The following is a 17,406-nucleotide window of genomic DNA, read 5'->3' on the forward strand; positions in this document are numbered from 1 at the left end:
TGTTTCCTCGTGGCAGTCCTCCTTCCACCGTAACCGGCGGTGGGAAACAGCTCTGGCGAGGTTACGTATTGGCCATACTCGCTTAACCCATGGTCACTTGCTGGAGCGCCGCCCTGCTCCTTATTGTCCTAGTTGCATTGTCCCTCTTACGGTCGTGCATGTCCTTCTTGAATGTCCTGACTTCCAGGACGAGCGTATGTCTTGCTTTCCGGCCGCCCCTCGCGGTCACCTGTCCCTCGATAGAATTCTTGGTGACTCGGATACTTTTGATATCGTTCGCCTTATGCGTTTTTGTTCTCGTATTGGCATCCTTGGTGATATTTAGCGCCCTCTGATTATTTTGCGTCTTTGATGGTGCTACATAGCCTTCCCGGTTTGGTGCCTTCTTTTGATAATTACTTACTTACTTACTTGTCTATCTGTATTTTGAGCGCGCAAACTGCTGCATTATGACATTAAAGGTAGTTTGATAATATGCACAACGTGTCTTGTAGCTAAGGTAAAGGTGACATGTAATGTTTAGCAACAAGTCACCCTAGATTGTTTAGTGTGTTGACGACGACATTTCGGTCCTGAACCATTCTCAAGTCGACTTGAGAATGGTCCAGGACGGACCGAAACGTCGTCATCCCTTCACCTGCTAGTGTGTGGTCTGGTCAAACTACTTCCGCCACGATATTGTGACTCATCGCCTGCACTTAGTGTGTTAACGACTAGGGCGATGGAGTTGTCATATCAGGATGGCAGTTGTGCAAATAAAAGTGGAAGATAACTGTTTCCATCTTGTTTACTCTGCGATATGAAATGGTTTCACCTGTAAATAGTAATTTTTGACAATGTAATCACTAAGCTTCTAACGTTGGTTTGGTGCTCATAGACCATATACTGTACTTGAGAGGTTTTAAGCATGGTATTTATATAATTTAAGCCAATAAACACCTAAATAAATTAATAATACACAGTACGTTTATCTAATTAACCATAGCCTCATGATTCCAAGACAAAAATGTATTTCGTTAGGCTATTGCAGTCTTATCAGTCTTGCCTACTCAATATTGTTGATACAATCTGTAATTAATCTCCATTGCAATTTCACCTTTTCCAGTGATTGGTTCCAGTGTTCTTGAAATTCATAATTGTATTTTCTTACTCGATTGTATTTGAAATAAACTGTTTATACTTACCCTGGTGCTACATAGTCTAACTGGTTTGGTGCATTCTTTTGATAATTACTTATACTTGCCCTTAATATATGTAAAAAATATTTTTTCAGGAGTGTGGCACGTGTGGACAAGTATTGGATCAGAGGAGTCAAGGTAAAGTTAACAACTAGTTCTGGGGAGGAGCGGGTGGAACTAGATGGACGTAGAAAACTTCACATTCTTGTTACACTAACACTGGTTTGTGCCTCGGAGAGGCTGCAGGATCCAGTAAGTTCAGTAGAACTTCGGTTTCAACTCCTTTTGACCATGTCGTAGCTCAGTCGATTACGGCAGCGTCTGGGATGCTCTCGGATGCAGGTTTGAATCCTCGTCCCGGCCCTTGTGGATTTGTACACTCTTGTTAGCAGGCTGAGAGCTTTTCTTTCCCATAGATTTATTTATAGAAGAGTTAGCAATAAGTCGGCTGGGTTTATTAACGTATTGTTTTTAGGTCCCATTTAGATTATGCAGTTCAGTTTTGATCGCCATGCTAAAGAATGGACATAATTCACTAGAACACGTCAGTTAGGATGACAAAGTTAATCCCGCAAATTAGAAAGCTTCCGTATGAAGAGATGTTGGAAAAACCTTAACGTGACATGATTGAAGTGTACAAGTGGATGAATGGGCATAACAAGGAACCTATTGATAAGGCTTTAAATGAAGATAAGTTCAGATTTACGAAATACCTGGGTAAATACTGGTTTGGTAACTGGGTTGTGGATTTGTGGAACAAATTACTGGATCATGTGCAGACGACGAGTCACAATAACGTGGCAGAAGTATGTTGACCAGACCACACACTAGAAGGTGAAGGGACAACGACGTTTCGGTCCGTCCTGGACCATTCTCAAATCGATTGTGGATCATACTACTGGATCACTGGATCCATATTACTGGATCATAATAGGCATAGGAATCTTTATTTGGTTGAAGCTTAGGTTAGACGTATATGAATGAGTGTAGGTGGATATAAATAGGAAGTGCCACGTGCAGGACAATAGGCCATCTTCAGTTTCTTGACTTACGTTCTACTAGTTTACACTCAGAACGCGACTCTCCAATCAGCTTACATCTGTATCCTCAATTGCTGCTAGGTGATCAAGGGCAAACATTTAACCTTGAATGTTTAATACAAACCAAATGATGGGTAGCAAAGGTGTGTGGTAAGGTAAAAGCTGGGTGGCGAGGCAAGTTTTGGGGTAGTGAAGACTTAGAATATTGTTCAATGTGGGTGACAAAGACTTGCTGTGAAGAGTAGGTAAAGAATAAATTGAGAGATAGGAGAATTATCTTTAAATTAGACTTGGACTGGCTGGCATATGCATTATATATCATTAATGCATATGCCAGGGGGGGGGGAGATCTCCCCAAAGGCATAAACTGCTAGGTCAGGTCATCCACAAACCCATATCCAATGACTCCAAGGTCTTGGGAAGCTTGACCTTCCCATGAAGTCGGAGGATTGTTGATAGGTTTGTGGATTTGGAATGAGGGAAGAGGCGGGCTGGAGGAGGCAGTTTATGTCTTGGGAAATATTTGTAATCATTTCATTTAGAGATGAGTGTGAGCAGAAATGACACGCTATAGTAGTCATTTATAGTGAGGATGATAATGTATTTTCCATATGAAAAAAAAATTATGCGTGGCGAAAACTTAAGTTGAGATAAAAGTATGTTGTCAACAGCTCTACAATAAAAGATTTCGTTGTGGAGGAGATTCCAGCCCGAAAGGTCGGCCATCTTGGCGCACAGTTTGAACGCCGCTCCTGGCTGGACTTTCTTTCCACACCTCGCCTGGAGCTCATCTTTGAATTCAGCTGGCTTTTTTGAGCCAGTGTGTGCTCACTGCAGCTACCCAGGGGCTCACAGCATCGGGGGAGGCCGGAGCCTCCCTAATGGACGCCTCCCCGAGCAGGGGCGCCATGGATGCTGACAGCAAGTCCCAGAGAGGAAAGCGGCGTTTGGTCACATTTGTCCCATACCTGCCTGCAGTTTTCAAAACATCCCAAACATCCCAATTTCGAGGCCTGAGTCATATTTTGGAGTCAAATTCAGGCTCTAGGCACGTATTCGCAGGTTGAAATTACGACTTTTTATACCCAACATATGCAAAGTACTGAAAGTGGCGTTTGGTCACATTTGTCCCAAACCTCCCTGCAGTTTTCAAAATATCCCAAACATCCCAATTTCGAGGCCTGAGGCATAATTTGGAGCCAAATTCTGGCTCTCTGCACGTATTCGCAGTTTGAAATTACGACTTTTGAACGGAACATATGCCAAGTACTGAAAGCGGCGTTTGGTCACATTTGTCCCAAACCTCCCTGCAGTTTTCAAAATATCCCAAACATCCCAATATCGAGGCTTGAGCCATATTTTGGAGCCAAATTCTGGCTCTCTGCACGTATTCGCAGTTTGATATTACGACTTTTTATACCCAACATATTGCAAGTACTGAAAGCGGCAGTGAGTCACATTTTGCACAAACTCCCCTGCAGTTTTCAAAATATCCCAAACTCTCCAATTTCGAGACCTGAGCCATATTTTGGAGCCGAATTCTGGCTCTCTGCATGTATTCGCAGTTTGAAATTACGACTTTTTATACCCAACATATTGCAAGTCCTGAAAGCGGCAGTGAGTCACATTTTACACAAACTCCCCTGCAGTTTTCAAAATATCCCAAATATCCCAATTTCGAGGCCTGAGCCATATTTTGGAGTCAAATTCTGGCTCTCTGCACGTATTCGCAGTTTGAAATTGCGACTTTTTTATACCCAACATATGCGAAGTACTGAAAGCGGCAATAAGTCACATTTTACACAAACTCCCCTGCACTTTTCAAAATATCAAAAACATCCCAATTTCGAGGCCTGAGCTATATTTTGGAGCCAAATTCAGGCTCTCTGCACGTATTCGCAGTTTGAAATTACAACTTATTATACCCAACATATGCCAAGTACTGAAAGCGGCAATAAGTCACATTTTACACAAACTCCCCTGCAGTTTTCAAAATATCCCAAACATCCCGTTTTCGAGGCCTGAGCCATATTTTGGAGCCAAATTCTGGCTCTCTGCACGTATTCGCAGTTTGAAATTACGACTTTTTATAAGGAACATATGCCAAGTACTGAAAGCGGCGTTTGGTCATATTTGTCCCAAACTTTCCTGCAGTTTTCAAAATATCCCAAACATCCCAATTTCGAGGCCTGAGCCATATTTTGGAGCCAAATTCTGGCTCTCTGCACGTATTCGCAGTTTGAAATTGCGACTTTTTTATACCCAACATATGCCAATTATTGAAAGCGGCGTTTAGTCACTTTTGTCCAAATCCCCCGTGCAGTTTTCAAAATATCCCAAACATCCCAATATCGAGGCCAGAGCCATATTTTGGAGCCAAATTCTGGCTCTCTGCACATATTCGCAGTTTGAAATTGCGACTTTTTTATACCCAACATATGCGAAGTACTGAAAGCGGCAATAAGTCACATTTTACACAAACTCCCCTGCAGTTTTCAAAATATCCCAAACATCCCAATTTCGAGGCCAGAGCCATATTTTGGAGCAAAAATCTGGCTTTATGCACGTATTCGCAGTTTGAAATTACGACTTTTTATACCCAACATATGCCAAGTCCTGAAAGCGGCATTGAGTCAAATTTTCAACAAACTTCCCAGCAGTTTTAAAAATATCACAAATATACCAATTTCGAGGCATGAGCCATAGTTTGGAGCCAAATTCTGGCTCTCTGCACCTATTCGCAGTTTGAAATTGCGACTTTTTTATACCCAGCTGTTACGGCCCTCTCGGGACGCAACGGGGTTCTTACTCTGATGTTGTTAGAGGAAGGGTATCCGGCCCCAAGCCAGTAGTGGCTTTCAAGGGATTTGATCTGTAACGCAAGTAAACTAAAAGGGGAAGGGAAAGAAAGGCAAAAACTTAATATAATATAATAACCACCACCAATAAATAATATATAAAAGGTTACACAGGGGGAGGGGTATTAACACTTATTTACACTGTCGTCTTCTCCTGAAGACTCTGGATCCTTTCGATGCCAAGTTCTCGGTGCTCTCGTGGCCTCACGACGAATCCTTCGAAAAGCTGAGTCTACCCCGGCCACAGGCCAGCCAAAACACAGTTCCACTGGGGGCACCGCCGTGGAGGCCGTCAACCACAAGTCCAGCAGAACAGCTGGCAGGTTCCGGATCAGCAACACTGGTCGGGCCACTCCACGAGCGATACTAGGGTAACGCCCTAGTCAGGAGCCTCGTGTGATACCACAGATCACTCTCCTGTCCACAATACCCCAGTGGTTAATCGTCTCCTGCAGTCGGTCCCGGGTATGACAATCCTCAACTGCCGCTTCACAGGCAGGGTAACACCACAGTGTTCATCCGGGAGGTGACTCACAGCTGCTGCAGCAAAGCACTTGGTATGGGGACGGCTGCCTTGGGTAGACTGCCTCAACTTCCCTTACAGCAGTCCCAGGTCGACTCTGTAAGCAGACACGTCATCAATAACAGTGACACACTAAAGCACCTCACTTACAGGCTCAGACACAAACGCCCGACATATCCACTCCATAGATGGCGTTGTCGTCTGAGCACCACCTCACCAGAGGTCAGCAGCGGCTGTGTTGTGAGCTGAACAGGACTGGAAACCGGCCCTTGTGGCCAGTACACTTCGTCCTCACCAGGTGTCGTTGTCCATTTGGAGGGGGTATCGGGAGCTGACCCACAGATGGCGTGGTCGTCACTGCTCCGTGCTCGGACGCTGGATCCGGGTCCGTAACACCTCCCCACCAAAAAGTATTTGGTTTGGGGTTCTATAAAGAGAAACACAAACCAAATTAGTACGGTGACACAACTCCAAATGGACTCACATGCTTTATAAACTGGAGCGGCGAGGCTGCCTTGTCCACAGAACTGTCCTACTGGGCAACTCCGGCACAACGGGAACTTGCAGATAGAAGGCAATGACTTGCCTGACGTAATCTTCCACCTCTCCACTAAGAGGGGGGCATCATCTCACATCTATCGAGTAAGGATCGATATCGACCCGACCTAGGGCGACTCGACACTTCCCCTATGTCGTGGCACCGATGATGGCTGATCACAGACGGCATTTCTGGTGCCGATCCGGTAGTCCTTCAGGGAGACGGGAACCTGGAATACAGGGGTCGGATCATTTAGAGTCACAGCGACAGTTAAATCAGTACTCACAGCAGACTCCTCTATTAGGCTCACACCTAGTTCCAACGGGGCTGTTCGTACATCGAAGATGGCATTCGCTCTGCCACCGTCAGGTCGACCAACGTTCCGCACAACGCTGCATTGAGGCTCAGCTATCACGCGGGGGGTGTCAACCTGTCGGAAACAGTCACTCATATTATCGTATCGCGTACCTCCTGTATCTACCATCACCTTCCAGGTCCCTTCTTCGACTGCAACACTCACAGTGCACGTCTCTAATCTCTGGGATCTCTTCACGATGTTCAAGGGAGCCATCATCCTTCGGGTCGTCCACTGGTCCTTACTGAGAACACACACGAGAATCAAACAAAATACCACTAAGAAACATATGGTCAACTGAGGGATAAGCTTCCTGAGCCTGTAATGTCCATAGCCGGCTACATCCATTAGCCTGGTTTGGATCGAAGAGGGCACTAGACCTTTCGAACACACCTCACATACCTCTGACGTCTGGGGAATCTCTGGCCGGTTCAATGAACGCTGTACCTTGCCATACCGCAAGTACACAGGTGCCTTCACTCCAGACTCTTCGGTATCCGTGGGTGCTTGCACACGAGGCCTCTCTTTATGCTCAGTTGCCTCTGCCATCTTAACCGCATGTTCCTTATCGGGCGAAGAATCGGGAGACTCTGCTAGAATACTGTCGATCTGCGGGTGAGAGGACAAATTAAACATGTTTAAATCCGGGTCTGTTTTTACCTGGATATTACCACTGCCTGTAGTTACCTCAGACCTTGCTGTGCCGGCAGACTCGTCTGCGATCTTGGGATGATTGGTGCTCCAATCCGATACCAAGTCGTTGGCTAGTACCACGTCAATCCCAGCTACAGGGAGGGTATCGACTACTGCCAACGCACATGTGCCGCTGAAATAAGGCGAGTCGAGATGTACCGGCACTAAGGGGGCGATGTACTGTGTTCTAGGAAACCCAACCAGGATAACCTTTGGTCTCCCAACCACACTCACTCCCTCGGGTAACGAGTTTTTCACGATCAGGGACTGGGCTGCTCCACTATCTCTGAGCACTACAACTGCTCTACCAGTATGATCACTCGATACATACCCACTTGAAGTGTGAGGGGAAAACAATCTGGATTCTTCCTGAGTAGTCGCCGACTGGCTTCCTGCTGGTGGTGTTACACAGCTCATCATCATCACCTCCCTACGTGCGCCGCCACCTCTTCTGCCTCGGCACATAGCAGCTACATGCCCTTTCTGCCCACAAGTCCAGCACACCATATTCCTCCTCGGACTCCGGTGTTTAGGACTGCTAGGACTCGTCCTTCGAGGGCTACTTGGGGGCGTTTTCTTAGCGCTTCGTGGGACGGGAGTCTCTTCTTCGTCCTGAGGTTTGTCAAACCGGCGTTGGTAATGCCTTGGGACGTACTTAGCAGACGGCCTATGAGTCAGGATTTATTCCTCAGCCATGGTGGCTGCCGCACTCAAGGTCTCCACCTGCTGTTCCTCTAAGTACGTCTTCAGGTCTCCAGACAAACAATCCTTGAAGTCCTCTAACAGTATGAGCTGCTCGAGGTCTTCTTTGGTCTCCACCTTCCGAGAGGCACACCATTCCTGGAAAAGTCGCTCCTTGATAGTGGCGAATTCGGTGAAAGTGTGCTCTGAGGTCTTTTTCAGGTTTCTAAACTTCTGCCTGTACGCCTCAGGTACCAATTGGTACGCCATGAGCACGACCTTCTTCACCTTGTCGTAATCGCCGGAGTCGTCAAGGGATAACGTGGAGTAGGCGATTTGGGCCTTCCCAGTCAAGACTGACTGTATCATGATGGCCCAATTCTCCCTTGGCCACTCCAAAGAGTCAGCGACTTTCTCGAAGGCTGCGAAGAACTTCAAAACTTCCCTCTCGTTGAATTTTGGGACCATTTTGATGTTCCTTACCGGATCGAAACTACTGGTTTCCGTTGTTGGCCTCCGACCACCGCCTAATCGTAATACTTCTAGTTCATGTTGTCTCTGTCTTTCGTTTTCTTCTCTCTCTCGCTGTTCTCTTTCTCGTTTCTCTTCTCTCTCTCGCTCTTCTCTTTCTAGTTTCTCTTCTCTTTCTCGTTTCTCTTCTCTTTCTCGCTCTTCTCTTTCTCTTTCTCTCTCTCGCTCTTCTTTCCTTTCTTCCAATTCTAAACGCCTCATCGCCATTTCCTTTTCTTTCATCTCCATTTCTTTATCTTTTAATTCTCGTTCTAATTCTAACTTCTTCCATTCTATCTCGCGATTTATTTCCAAGGCACGCATTTTGACTGTCAGCAAGCTAATATTCAGCTCACCTGCATCGCTGTCAATGTCACTGCCTTTATCTTCCTTTTCAGTGGAAGCAACTTCTTCACTTTCCTTGGTACCTAGTGCCTCACTTTCTTGTTTTTCTTCGGCCTTCAAATGCCGGTGAACCTTGGATAAGATTTCCACACGGGAATCACTGGCACGGATCTTTATCTCCAAGTAGGCACTAACTAGTACCAGTTCCTGTTTGCTCAGATATTTTAATCTGGCAAGACAGTCCTCTCTGTTCAGAAAAGCCTGAACATCGTCCAGATCATCGATGGTAGCTTTTTCTGCCATTGTCACAGATGGAACACTTAACTAGCACTTAACACACCGCTTTCACGTTAGCACTTAACACACCGAGCACTGTTCTACGCCAATATTGCACTTTATCGCACCAAACACTGCACTTGCCAATATTGCACGTAATTACTTCGGGCACCGCACTACACAATATTGCACTGAATCACAGCGAACACTTCGCTCTACAATATTGCACTGAATCACGCCGAGCACCGCACTACACAATATTGCACTTAATCGCTTAATCACAGCGAGCACCGCACTGCACAATATCGCACTTAGTCACTCTTGAGCACCGCACAGGACGTATAACGTCCCAATCGTCACACACAGGGGGAATTATTTACAGGGATTACGCCACTTCACCACCCCTGTCAAACATACTTGACAAGGGGACGGATCCCGCTGGGGATGCCAATTATGTTACGGCCCTCTCGGGACGCAACGGGGTTCTTACTCTGATGTTGTTAGAGGAAGGGTATTCGGCCCCAAGCCAGTAGTGGCTTTCAAGGGATGTGATCCGTAACGCAAGTAAACTAAAAGGGGAAGGGAAAGAAAGGCAAAAACTTAATATAATATAATAACCACCACCAATAAATAATATATAAAAGGTTACACAGGGGGAGGGGTATTAACACTTATTTACACTGTCGTCTTCTCCTGAAGACTCTGGATCCTTTCGATGCCAAGTTCTCGGTGCTCTCGTGGCCTCACGACGAATCCTTCGAAAAGCTGAGTCTACCCCGGCCACAGGCCAGCCAAAACACAGTTCCACTGGGGGCACCGCCGTGGAGGCCGTCAACCACAAGTCCAGCAGAACAGCTGGCAGGTTCCGGATCAGCAACGCTGGTCGGGCCACTCCACGAGCGATACTAGGGTAACGCCCTAGTCAGGAGCCTCGTGTGATACCACAGATCACTCTCCTGTCCACAATACCCCAGTGGTTAATCGTCTCCAGCAGTCGGTCCCGGGTATGACAATCCTCAACTGCCGCTTCACAGGCAGGGTAACACCACAGTGTTCATCCAGGAGGCGACTCACAGCTGCTGCAGCAAAGCACTTGGTATGGGGACGGCTGCCTTGGGTAGACTGCCTCAACTTCCCTTACAGCAGTCCCAGGTCGACTCTGTAAGCAGACACGTCATCAATAACAGGGACACACTAAAGCACCTCACTTACAGGCTCAGACACAAACGCCCGACATATCCACTCCATAGATGGCGTTGTCGTCTGAGCACCACCTCACCAGAGGTCAGCAGCGGCTGTGTTGTGAGCTGAACAGGACTGGAAACCGGCCCTTGTGGCCAGTACACTTCGTCCTCACCAGGTGTCGTCGTCCATTTGGAGGGGGTATCGGGAGCTGACCCACAGATGGCGTGGTCGTCACTGCTCCGTGCTCGGATGCTGGATCCGGGTCCGTAACACCAGCATATGCCAAGTACTGAAAGCGGCGTTTGGTCACATTTGTCCCAATCCCCCTTGCAGTTTTCAAAATATCCCAAACATACCAATTTCGAGGCCTGAGCCATATTTTGGAGCCAAATTCAGGCTCTCCGCACGTATTCGCAGTTTGAAATTGCGACTTTTTATACCCAACATATGCAAAGTACTGAAAGTGGGGTTTGGTCACATTTGTCCCAAACCCACCTGCAGTTTTCAAAATATCCCAAACATCCCAATTTCGAGGCCTGAGGCATATTTTGCAGCCAAATTCTGGCTCTCTGCACGTATTCGCAGTTTGATAATACGACTTTTTATACCCAACATATTGCAAGTACTGAAAGCGGCAGTGAGTCACATTTTGCAGAAACTCCCTGCAGTTTTAAAAATATCCCAAACTCTCCAATTTCGAGACCTGAGCCATATTTTGGAGCCAAATTCTGGCTCTCTGCACGTATTCGCAGTTTGAAATTACGACTTTTTATACCCAACATATTGCAAGCCCTGTAAGCGGCAGTGAGTCACATTTTGCACAAATCCCCTTGCACTTTTCAAAATATCCCAAATATCCCAATTTCGAGGCCTGAGCCATATTTTGGAGCCAAATTCTGGCTCTCTGCACGTATTCGCAGTTTGAAATTGCGACTTTTTTATACCCAACATATGCGAAGTACTGAAAGCGGCAATAAGTCACATTTTACACAAACCCCCCTGCACTTTTCAAAATATCAAAAACATCCCAATTTCGAGGCCTGAGCTATATTTTGGAGCCAAATTCAGGCTCTCTGCACGTATTCGCAGTTTGAAATTACGACTTATTATAAGGAACATATGCCAAGTACTGAAAGCGGCGTTTGGTCATATTTGTCCCAAACTTTCCTGCAGTTTTCAAAATATCCCAAACATCCCAATTTCGAGGCCTGAGCCATATTTTGGAGCCAAATTCTGGCTCTCTGCACGTATTTGCAGTTTGAAATTGCGACTTTTTTATACCCAACATATGCCAATTATTGAAAGCGGCGTTTGGTCACTTTTGTCCAAATCCCCCGTGCAGTTTTCAAAATATCCCAAACATCCCAATATCGAGGCCTGAGCCATATTTTGGAGCCAAATTCTGGCTCTCTGCACGCATTCGCAGTTTGAAATTACGAATTATTATACCCAACATATGCCAAGTACTGAAAGCGACAATAAGTCACATTTTACACAAACTCACCTGCAGTTTTCAAAATATCCAAAACATCCCAATTTCGAGGCCTGAGCAATAATTTGGAGCCAAATTCAGGCTCTCTGCACGTATTCGCAGTTTGAAATTACGACTTATTATACCCAACATATGCCAAGTACTGAAAGCGGCAATAAGTCACATTTAACACAAACTCACCTGCAGTTTTCAAAATATCCCAAACATCCCAATATCGAGGCCAGAGCCATATTTTGGAGCCAAATTCAGGCTCTCTGCACCTATTCGCAGTTTGAAATTACGACTTTTTATACCCAACATATGCCAAGTACTGAAAGCGGCATTTGGTAACATTTGTCCCAAACCTCCCTGCAGTTTTCAAAATATCCCAAACATCGCAATTTTGAGGCCTGAGCCATATTTTGGAGCCAAAATCTGGCTCTGTGCACGTATTCGCAGTTTGATTTCATTAATTTTTATACCCAACATATGCCAAGTCCTGAGAGCGGCAATGAGTCACATTTTGCGCAATCTCCCCTGTAATTTTCGAAATATCCCAAATATCCCAATTTCGAGGCCTAAGCTATATTTTAGAGTCAAATTCTTGCTCTCTGCACGTATTCGCAGTTTGAAATTACGATTTTTTATAAGGAACATATGCCAAGTACTGAAAGCGGCGTTTGGTCATATATGTCCCTAACTCTCCTGCAGTTTTCAAAATATCACTAAACATCCCAATTTCGAGGCCTGAGCCATATTTTAGAGCAAAATTCAGGCTCTCTGCACGTATTCGCAGTTTGAAATTGCGATTTTTTTTTATGCCCAACATATGCCAAGTACTGACAGCGGCGTTTGGTCACATTTGTCCCAATCGCCCCTGCAGTTTTCAAAATATCCCAAACATAACAATATCGAGGCCTGAGCCATATTTTGGAGCCAAATTCTTGCTCTCTGCACGTATTCGCAGTTTGAAATTACGACTTTTTATACCCAACATATGCCAAGTATTGAAAGTGGCAATGAGTCACATTTTGCACAAACTCCCCTGCAATTTTCGAAATATCCCAAATATCCCAATTTCGAGGCCCGAGCCATATTTTGGAGCCAAATTCTGGTTCTCTGCACGTATTCGCAGTTTGAAATTGCGACTTTTTTATACCCAACATATGCCAAATACTGCAAGCGGCGTTTGGTCACATATGTCCCAATCCCCCCTGCAGTTTTCAAAATATCCCAAACATCCCAATTTCGAGGCATGAGACATATTTTGGAGCCAAATTCTGGCTCTCTGCACGTATTCGCTGTTTGATATTGCGACTTTTTTATAACCAACATATGCCAAGTACTGAAAGCAGCGTGTGGTCACATATGTCCCAATCCCCCCTGCAGTTTTCAAAATATCCAAACATCCCAACATCGTTGCCTGAGCCATATTTTGGAGCCAAATTCTGGCTCTCTGCACGTATTCGCAGTTTGATATTACGACTTATTATACCCAACATATGCCAAGTACTGAAAGCGGCAATGAGTCACATTTTGCACAAACTCCCCTGCAGTTTTCAAAATATCCCAAACATCCCAATTTCGAGGCCTGAGCCATATTTTGGAGCCAAATTCTGGCTTAATGCACATATTCGCAGTTTGATGTTACGACTTTTTATACCCAACATATGCCAAGTCCTGAAAGCGGCAGTGAGTCACATTTTGCACAAACTCCCCTGCAGTTTTCAAAATATCCCAAACATCCCAATTTCGAGGCTTGAGCCATATTTTGGAGCCAAATTCTGGCTCTCTGCACGTATTCGCAATTTGAAATTACGACTTTTTGTACGGAACATTTCCCAAGTACTGACAGCGGCGTTTGGTCACATTTGTCCCAATCCCCTCTGCAATTTTCTAAATATTCCTAACATCCCAATTTTGAGGCCTGAGCCATATTTTGGAGTTAAATTCAGGCTCTCTGAACGTATTCGCAGTTTGAAATTACGACTTATTATTTGCAACATATGCCAAGTACTGAAAGCGGCAATAAGTCACATTTTACCCAAACTCCCCTGCAGTTTTCAAAATATCCCAAATATCCCGTTTTCGAGGCCTGAGCCATATTTTGGAGCCAAATTCTGGCTCTCTGCACGTATTCGCAGTTTGAAAATTCGACTTTTTTATACCCAACATATGTAAAGTACTGAAAGCGGCGTTTGGTCACATTTTACCCAAACTCCCCTGCAGTTTTCAAAATATCCCAAACATCCCGTTTTCGAGGCCTGTGCCATATTTTGGAGCCAAATTCTGGCTCTCTGTACGTATTCGCAGTTTGAAATTGCGACTTTTTTATACCCAACATATGCCAATTACTGAAAGCGGCGTTTGGTCACATTTGTCAAAATCCCCCCTGCAGTTTTCCAAATATCCCAAACATCCCAATATCGAGGCCTGAGCCATATTTTGGAGCCAAATTCAGACTCTCTGCACGTATTCGCAGTTTGAAATTACGACTTTTTATAACCAACATATGCTAAGTACTGAAAGCGGCGTTTGGTCACATTTGTCCCAAACCTCCCTGCAGTTTTCAAAATATCCCAAACATCCCAATCTCGAGGCCTGAGTCATATTTTGGAGCCAAATTCTGGCTCTATGCACGTATTCGCTGTTTTATATTACGACTTTTTATACCCAACATATGCCAAGTCCTGAAAGCGGCAGTGAGTCACATTTTGCACAAACTCCCCTGTAGTTTTCGAAATATCCCAAATATCCCAATTTCGAGGCCTAAGCAATATTTTAGAGCCAAATTCTGGCTCTCTGCACGTATTCGCAGTTTGAAATTACGACTTTTTGAAAGGAACATATGCCAAGTACTGAAAGCAGCGTTTGGTCATATATGTCCCAAATCCTCCTGCAGTTTTCAAAATATCCCAAACATCCCAATTTCGAGGCCTGAGTCATATTTTGGAGCCAAATTCAGGCTCTCTGCACGTATTCGCAGTTTGAAATTATGACTTTTTATACCCAACATATGCCAAGTCCTGAAAGCAGCATTGAGTCAAATTTTCAAGAAACTCCCCTGCAGTTTTCGAAATATCATAAATATCCCAATTTCGAGGCATGAACCATAATTTGGAGCCAAATTCTGGCTCTCTGCACTTATTCGCAGTTTGAAATTACGACTTTTTATACCTAACATATGCCAAGTACTGAAAGCGGCGTTTGTACACATTTGTCCCAATCCCCCCTGCAATTTTCAAAATATCCCAAACATCCCAATTTCGAGGCTTGAGCCATATTTTGGAGCCAAATTCTGGCTCTCTGCACGTATTCGCAGTTTGAAATTACGACTTTTTGTACGGAACATTTGCCAAGTACTGAATGCGGCGTTTGGTCACATTTGTCCCAATCCCCTCTGCAATTTTCTAAATATCCCAAACATCCCAATTTCGAGGCCTGAGCCATATTTTGGAGCCAAATTCAGGCTCTCTGAACGTATTCGCAGTTTGAAATTACGACTTATTATTTCCAACATATGCCAAGTACTGAAAGCGGCAATAAGTCACATTTTACCCAAACTCCCCTACAGTTTTCAAAATATCCCAAACATCCCGTTTTCGAGGCCTGAGCCATATTTTGGAGCCAAATTCTGGCTCTCTGCACGTATTCGCACTTTGAAATTACGACTTATTATTTCCAACATATGCCAAGTACTGAAAGCGGCAATAAGTCACATTTTACCCAAACTCCTCTGCAGTTTTCAAAATATCCCAAACATCCCGTTTTCGAGGCCTGAGCCATATTTTGGAGCCAAATTCTGGCTCTATGTACGTATTCGCAGTTTGAAATTGCGACTATTTTATACCCAACATATGCCAATTACTGAAAGCGGCATTTGGTCACATTTGTCAAAATCCCCCCAGCAGTTTTCAAAATATCCCAATATCGAGGCCTGAGCCATATTTTGGAGCCAAATTCAGGCTCTCTGCACGTATTCGCAGTTTGAAATTACGACTTTTTATAACCAACATATGCTAAGTACTGAAAGCGGCGTTTGGTCATATTTGTCCCAAACCTCCCTGTAGTTTTCAAAATATCCCAAACATCCCAATTTTGAGGCCTGAGCCATATTTTGGAGCCAAATTCTGGCTCTATGCACGTATTTGCAGTTTTATATTACGACTTTTTATACCCAACATATGCCAGGTCCTGAAAGCGGCAGTGAGTCACATTTTGCACAAACTCCCCTGTAGTTTTCGAAATATCCCAAATATCCCAATTTCGAGGCCTAAGCCATATTTTAGAGCCAAATTCTGGCTCTCTGCACGTATTCGCAGTTTGAAATTACGACTTTTTGAAAGGAACATATGCCAAGTACTGAAAGCGGCGTTTGGTCATATATGTCCCAAACTCTCCTGCAGTTTTCAAAATATCCCAAACATCCAAATTTCGAGGCCTGAGCCATATTTTGGAGCCAAATTCTGGCTCTCTGCACGTATTCGCAGTTTGAAATTGCGATTTTTTTATACCCAACATATGCCAAGTACTGACAGCGGCGTTTGGTCACATTTGTCCCAATCCACCCTGCAGTTTTCAAAATATCCCAAACATCCCAATATCGAGGCCTGAGCCATATTTTGGAGCCAAATTCTTACTCTCTGCACGTATTCGCAGTTTGAAATTACGACTTTTTATACCCAAAATATGCCAAGTACTGAAAGCGGCAATGAGTCACATTTTGCACAAACTCCCCTGCAGTTTTCAAAATATCCCAAACATCCCAATTTTGAGGCCTGAGCCATATTTTAGAGCCAAATTCTGGCTTTAAACACGTATTCGCAGTTTGAAATTATGACTTTTTATACCCAACATATGCCAAGTCCTGAAAGCAGCATTGAGTCAAATTTTCAACAAACTCCCCTGCAGTTTTCGAAATATCACAAATATCCCAATTTCGAGGCATGAGCCATAATTTGGAGCCAAATTCTGGCTCTCTGCACGTATTCGCAGTTTGAAATTACGACTTTTTATACCTAACATATGCCAAGTACTGAAAGCGGCGTTTGTACACATTTGTCCCAATCCCCCCTGCAGTTTTCAAAATATCCCAAACATCCCAATTTCGAGGCCTGAGCCATATTTTGGAGCCAAATTCAGGCTCTCTGAACGTATTCGCAGTTTGAAATTACGACTTATTATTTCCAACATATGCCAAGTACTGAAAGCGGCAATAAGTCACATTTTACCCAAACTCCCCTGCAGTTTTCAAAATATCCCAAACATCCCGTTTTCGAGGCCTGAGCCATATTTTGGAGCCAAATTCTGGCTCTCTGCACGTATTCGCAGTTTGAAAATTCGACTTTTTTATACCCAACATATGTGAAGTACTGAAAGCGGCGTTTGGTCACATTTTACCTCAAACTCCCCTGCAGTTTTCAAAATATCCCAAACATCCCGTTTTCGAGGCCTGTGCCATATTTTGGAGCCAAATTCTGGCTCTATGTACGTATTCGCAGTTTGAAATTGCGACTTTTTTATACCCAACATATGCCAATTACTGAAAGCGGCGTTTGGTCACATTTGTCAAAATCCCCCCAGCACTTTTCCAAATATCCCAATATCAAGCCCTGAGCCATATTTTGGAGCCAAATTCAGGCTCTCTGAACGTATTCGCAGTTTGAAATTACGACTTATTATTTCCAACATATGCCAAGTACTGAAAGCGGCAATAAGTCACATTTTACCCAAATTCCCCTGCAGTTTTCAAA

The sequence above is a fragment of the Procambarus clarkii genome, chromosome 23 (assembly GCF_040958095.1).
Source record: "Procambarus clarkii isolate CNS0578487 chromosome 23, FALCON_Pclarkii_2.0, whole genome shotgun sequence".
Lineage (NCBI taxonomy): Eukaryota > Metazoa > Arthropoda > Malacostraca > Decapoda > Cambaridae > Procambarus > Procambarus clarkii.